The 5,961-nt window shown below is 56.3% G+C and overlaps 1 protein-coding gene across 2 annotated transcripts in view; it reads right to left on the bottom strand.

Annotated features, from left to right (window-relative positions):
- The window catches only part of THRA (thyroid hormone receptor alpha), a 21,780-nt gene extending 15,819 nt beyond the window's left edge, over window positions 1-5,961 (bottom strand). Inside the window, exon 1 of one of the 2 annotated variants that reach the window (XM_012555962.1) lies at window positions 5,787-5,961. The gene's annotated coding sequence lies outside the window, so the exon portion shown is untranslated. Of the gene's footprint in view, window positions 1-131; window positions 319-5,786 lie in introns of those variants that run through there. The other variant, XM_004378062.2, reaches the window with a different exon arrangement.

Genomic DNA, 5,961 nt, shown 5'->3' with positions numbered 1-5,961 from the left:
GTGTGTGTGTGTGTGTGTGTGAAAGAGAGAGAGAGAAAGAGAGTGTGAGAAAGCGCTCGTGCGCGCGAGCAAACTAATGCAGCTGAGTCTCCGGCACACATATGGACACGTGCAGACACAGGCACGCTCACCCCGCATGCGCAAAGCCACTTGGCTTCGGGTACCCGTTCCAGCAGCTCTTCAGAGCCCTCCCCAGCCCACACATGCATAAAAACACTCACACATGGATGCGTGCACAACACACCCACTCACTGTTGTGTACAAAAATGCCGACAGCCACCAAAGCCTCGGGTCCCCCATGCGCCTTCCCCGCCCACATGCCTGGGTAAAAGAGAAAATGAAACAGGCAGCAAGGCTCTGGGAGCCAGAGCTCATCTCTTCAAGAGAGGAGGAGGAAAAAGCAGTGGACTCAAAGAAGAGGAGGAGGAGGAGGCTGAGTCTTGATCTCATCATGCTGCTCTTTGCCACAGGTGGAGGGTGGGGTGTAGCTGCCCCTTTGGCACCGACCTTTAACCCCCAGCTCCAGGTCCTCAAACTGAGTGCCCCGCCCCCAAAGCAAGGTCAAGGACAGCATTTCCTGGGCCTCAATCAGTTCCATCTCACTCCCCAAGACTACCCAGCAAATTTCTGACCCCTTCGTCTGAGGGAGCGCCCCTTTCACACCCCAGCCTTTGTGTCATGGAATAAAGGCAGGCAGCACCAATGTGAGGACCACATGCACCCACCAAACGCCAGGCCCAGATTACTCAGTGAGAGCCTGAGAACTGTCTCTCTCGTTCCAGGCAGCACGTGTGTCCCACCCTAGCGTGTGCCAGGCCCTGGAAGAAGAGAGCAGAATCCACGGGCATTGCTTACCATGCCAGCACGTATTTATTGAGCACAGGTGTGACGGAAGGCCCTCATCCCACGTTATGTTATTTAACCCTCACTCCGAGTGACGTAGTCCCTGGGTGGTGCAAACGGACACCGAGCTCAGCTGCTAAACCAAAGGCTGGAGGTTCAAATTCACCCAGAGGTGACTTGGAAGAAAGGCCTGGTGATATACTTCCAAAAAATCAGCCTTTGAAAACTCTTTCGGGCACAGTTCTACTCTGACACACATGGAGTTGCCCTAAGTCGGAGCTGACTCAACAGTAACTGGTTTGGTTTTACTGGTTTTCTTAGTGAGGTAGGCATCGCTATCTCCAAAGGATGAAAACCGAAGCCCAAAGTCACACCACTGATGCGTGGCAAAAACCTGTCCCCCAACTCCTGGCAGTGCTCTTTGCACCATGGTCCTGCTTACCTCCCTCCCTGAGAGGCACAGAAGCTCCCCCAAGCACCTTTGCAGCCATGAGGACTAGAGTTGAGATTAGACCCCCACTCAAAAGGGCTCCCTAATTTCCCACCACCGGGCATCTTCCATTGCCCTTGCTTCACCTTGAAGGGGAGGAGTTAATAAAGAGGATTTAAGGAGAGGGAATCTTCATCAGATCCTCATCGGCAGGCTCCCAGAAGGGAAGAGGCAAACCAGGACAGACCCTGCATCCCAAGTTGCCACACCCACCAGGCTGGTCCTTACTGAGTTTCTCTCTGCCACACCCTTCACACTAATGCCCCCTCAGTGCGGCGGGCGGGGGGGGGAAATCTGGAGGCTGTCAGCCAGGGTTGGGTCCTGGCTGAACAATGAATGGTAGGTGGCTGGGATGCTGGGTCCCCAGGAGAGAAAAAGGGGGCCAGAGAGAGAAAAGGCCCTGCCTCCTCCTTAAGCCAGTGCTGTACTCTACATTCAAGCAGCGAGAGGGGTGAGAGAGAGGCCTGCTTCCTCATTGCTTATTTCTCTCCCCCATCCTCACTGCCTCAGACTTGTCCCAAAAAGAGATGCAGTGATGCCCAAACATTCAAACAAGTGCCCCCTAGCTAGTGAGGTGCCTCCCAGGCTGAGATGGCAACAGCTCCTTTTAAGAAGCAGCTAAATGGTGAGGGGCAGAGGAGGTGGCAGTGCAGAGGGGCCGTCCTGGGCAGCTGCTCTTTTCTACACACTGCCTCCAGGTTGCAAAAACTGGTGGGGACAGACAGGCAACATGAAGGGTTAGGGCTGGAGATTGGGGATCCACTGTCACCCCCCATCCCATTCCTGTGATGTCTAGGAGATCCAATTCTCCATGTATATTCTCCAAGAAATCCGGGGACCCCAGGCGCACAGGCTTCCTCCCTCATCAGTGCCTGTTATGTACCTGACACCATCGCAGGAATTTTGTATATTCTAACTCCTCTAACCCTCAAAAAAGCCAAATAAAGTACACATTATTATCATCCTCAATTTACAGAGAAGGTAAGGGAGAGGTTAAGTTAAATCTCTTGCCCAAGGTTATACAACCAGCAAGCGGCAGAGCCAGGGTTCAAACCCAGGTAGTCTAGTACCCAAAAAATCCCTGCTGTTAACCATTATACCACATTACCTGCTACAGGAACAATACCTTGTACTTTCATCCAGCTATGTGCTCCTTGTGGCCAAGCCTCAATTTCTCCTTCTGGTACATGGATCCCTCATGGTATACTCACTACCAGTGCCTCCTCATCCAAGTGGGTCAGGGCTAGAAGGGAGCATGGCCAGACATGCTCGCTGCCCCCTGCTCAAATTCCCTTTCTGAAAAAGTTGCCCTTCCTGCCCACTCTGGGCTGGTGCCTGCACTCATGGGTGAGTGGACCTCACTCAGCCCTGCACATGGCCTGGGCAGCTGTATCCTCAGAACCAGGCCCCGACACTGGACAAAGAGGCCACAGCTGTTGGGCATCTTTGAGGTGGGTCTCAGCTGCCAGGGGGGTGGAGAAAGGCCACTGTGAGTCTTGCCATGGACCCAGCTCAACCAGGTCATGCCAACTCCCACCACTGCCCACGGGGTCATTATTTTCTAGCTTGGGTCTGTGTGGTAGGAGCCTCCTTACTGGTTTGCTTGGGAGCTAGCTAGCTACAGCCTACTTACCAAGGGCTTCCACAGAGCTAGGGTCCCCCTGGCTGAGCCCCCCAGCTGATGGGTCAGCATGAACAGTAGCTAACCTCCCACTCTCCCCATTCCCAGTCCCCAAGACTGGCCAGCCACAGCTGCAGCATTAAGGAAGTGCAGGATGTCCTGAGCAGCCAGCTGAGCCCCCCACCCCCCAACCCCAACCTCTCGTTGACCCCAGAGGCAGGGCAGGCGGGGCGCAGGGGCGGAGTTTGAGTACTAACAACTGGAAAAGTATGAAGAACATCACCGCCAGTTCCCAGCTCTGAGAGAGGAGGCTGTGGCAGAAACAGAGACAAGGATGGGGTAGTAACAGGGCGAGAGAGAGTTCCAGGCTGGCAGTGAAAGACAGGGAGAGAGGGAGAATCAGACGCAGCAAGACAGCAACAGAAAGAGAGACAGAGTTAGAAATTCCAAGTCAAAAATACACATCACTCACCCAGACACTCACCAGCATACAGCCTCCTAAGGAAAGCTTCCAAGTTTGGACAGGAGGGCTGAGGTGGGAAAAGGGGCCCAACTCATGGTGGGAGGCAGGAACTCAGCTGGGGGCAAGTGTGTGTCCCCAGGAAAGACCCAGGCAAATAATCCATAGCAGGGGAAACTAGATCCCCCAGTTTGCTTTTAGGGTGGGGATGAGGGCCACTCCCTAGGAGCCAGCTCTCCCCAAGACACCCCCTCCCCCAGCAGTCAGGACAATCCCAGCTGCTAGAAGTCAGTGGGCACTGCTTCAGGCCCAAGACTCGGCCCTCTGGAACCCCCCTGCCCCCACTCTCTTTGCTCTTGTTTCTCAGTCCCTCCAAAAAAAAAAAAAGAGAAAGAGAGAGTCCATTCCCTTAAGACTCAGTGACTGATCCTAGAGGAAGAAGGGAAGAACACATAGGAGGAAGCTTGAGGGGAAAAAAGCCTGTGATTTTGTGTGCATCTAGGTGTGTGTCTGACTGCATGGGCTGCAGTGTGTGCATCTGGGGTTGTCTGGACACGACTGTCAGCATGGACCTGAGACTGTGCGGACCTGGCCTTGTGCATGCAGCGTGCACCTGAGTCGGTGAGACTGTGTGCAAATCAGTGCACCTGTGTCTGCAGCTCCCCTAGTCAATCAATTAACACATATTTACAGGACTTCTTGTGCTAGGCTCTGGGTGGGAACCAGAACTGTTCAAGTGATACCCCCAGGACTCAAGGAGCTAGCAGGGTGGTATGAGACAATCCATAGAGACTGAGGATGTATAATCCTGGATGCCTGCCTCCTTGCACCATTATGCAGGAAAGTCTTTTCACACAGGCAAATTTAATTCTCTCAGGAGCAGGGGTTTTGCTGTATACAGAACCTCAGAGCCACACAGTCAGAATCCAGGAAAATACTTGTTGCTAAGTTGTGTATACATGTGTTGATGTGTAACTGCGTTTCTGTTTGACTGAGTGACAGCAACTGTCAGGGCGGGAGGCGGGAGATGATGTCTGTGTGACTGGGCTCATGTGAGCACGTGTGTGCCTGTGAGTGACAGGGTCTTTTGTAATTGTGCGGCTATGTGCAATTGCTGTGTGCATGCATGCGTGCGACAGTGACTTCTTCTGTGTGGGTGACAGTGACTCCTCCTTGCCCCGTGTGTAACAGCATCTCCGTGTGACCCTGTGTGTGGGTATGTTCATAGGTCCCTCTCCCTGTTCTTGGTCTCCCGTGGGTGTGTCCTGCCCCTCTGAGCTCCACAGTGCAAAGGCAGCCTGCCTCTTCCCTTGTCCCCATGTGGGTGTGTCCAGCAGCTCCTGTCCTTGAATCTGCCTGGGTGTCCCTGGGTGTGCACATGGCTGTCTGTGTGGGCATATCTCTGTGTCTGCATGTCACATTCGCTTCCTCCCTCATCTAGGACAACAGCCCCCTTCATCCCCCTCCCCTCCAGCCAACACTGGCTTTCCTTCTGTGCCCCCACCCCACCCGTGGAGCAGGTGGCTCTCTCTATCATCTCCCTCTCATCCGCCTCCCAGGTCTCTCTTCCACACTGGACAAGGGAGGACTCCAGAGGGAGAAGGAGCACCAGAGACACGTTGCAAGGAGGGGAAAACAAGTAGGAAGGACACACACAACACAGGTCCCTTCCTCCCCCTCCTCCCCAGCCATCCCAACCTGCAACTCTCCTAATCTCCTAGGTACTCTCAAGCACAACCCCACATACACACACACACACACACACCCCCCACCCCGCCCCAAGTCGCGTTTTTGCAATTAGGAGTGTTGCAACCAGAGAACCACGCTTAATTGGAGAGGCGGGTGGAGTGGGAGGGGAAGCTTCCCTCTCCCCGCGCCCGTGCAAGCCCCCACCCACCCCCCCGCCACCGCACTCCCACTGCCCTCTGCAGCCGGAGGCAGGTTTGCAAAGGCCACTGGGCCTCGGAGGCGGGGGCGGGGGGGGGGCAGGCCTCCGGCACACCGTAAACAAACCGCGGCGCGGCGGGCGGGGGAGCTCGGGCCGGCCAGCAGCGGGGCCCGGCCCGGGAATGCGCAGCAGACTGGCCGGACAGAGGCCGGGCGGGCCCTCGAGGGGGAGGCCGGGACGCCATCTCCACTGGCGAACCCCGGGGCCCACCGACCTCCTAGCAACACCTCACTTCCCCAGGGCGTAAGTTGCAAGCGCCCGGGCTGTGACAGGGTCACCGGGGCGCCCGGGAAGGCGGAGGCTGGCAACTGGATCCCCTGGGCGCCCCCAGTCCGCCCAGGAGCTGGCCTTAGAGCCCCGCGGCTTTGCATAATCAATCGCGATACATTTGCATATTAATGCCCCCTCGCTCCCTCCCCCTTACCTCGGCGTGGCGCGCTGGACCGGGCTGGGCAGCGACAAGGGGATCTCAGCTCCCCGAGCCGGGGGCGTCCATGGGGGGCCGGTGAGGCCCTGCCGCCCGCCTTCTGCGCCCGGGTGTGAGTGCGAGTGAGTACGGGGGGGGCGGGGGGCGAGTGTGGCGGCCCCGCAGCTCCTCC

This window comes from Trichechus manatus, unplaced genomic scaffold, assembly GCF_000243295.1.
Source record: "Trichechus manatus latirostris isolate Lorelei unplaced genomic scaffold, TriManLat1.0 scaffold00054, whole genome shotgun sequence".
Classification (NCBI taxonomy): domain Eukaryota; kingdom Metazoa; phylum Chordata; class Mammalia; order Sirenia; family Trichechidae; genus Trichechus; species Trichechus manatus.
Note: the sequence above shows the minus strand (reverse complement) of the source record. Positions and strands in the feature narration are given on the sequence as shown.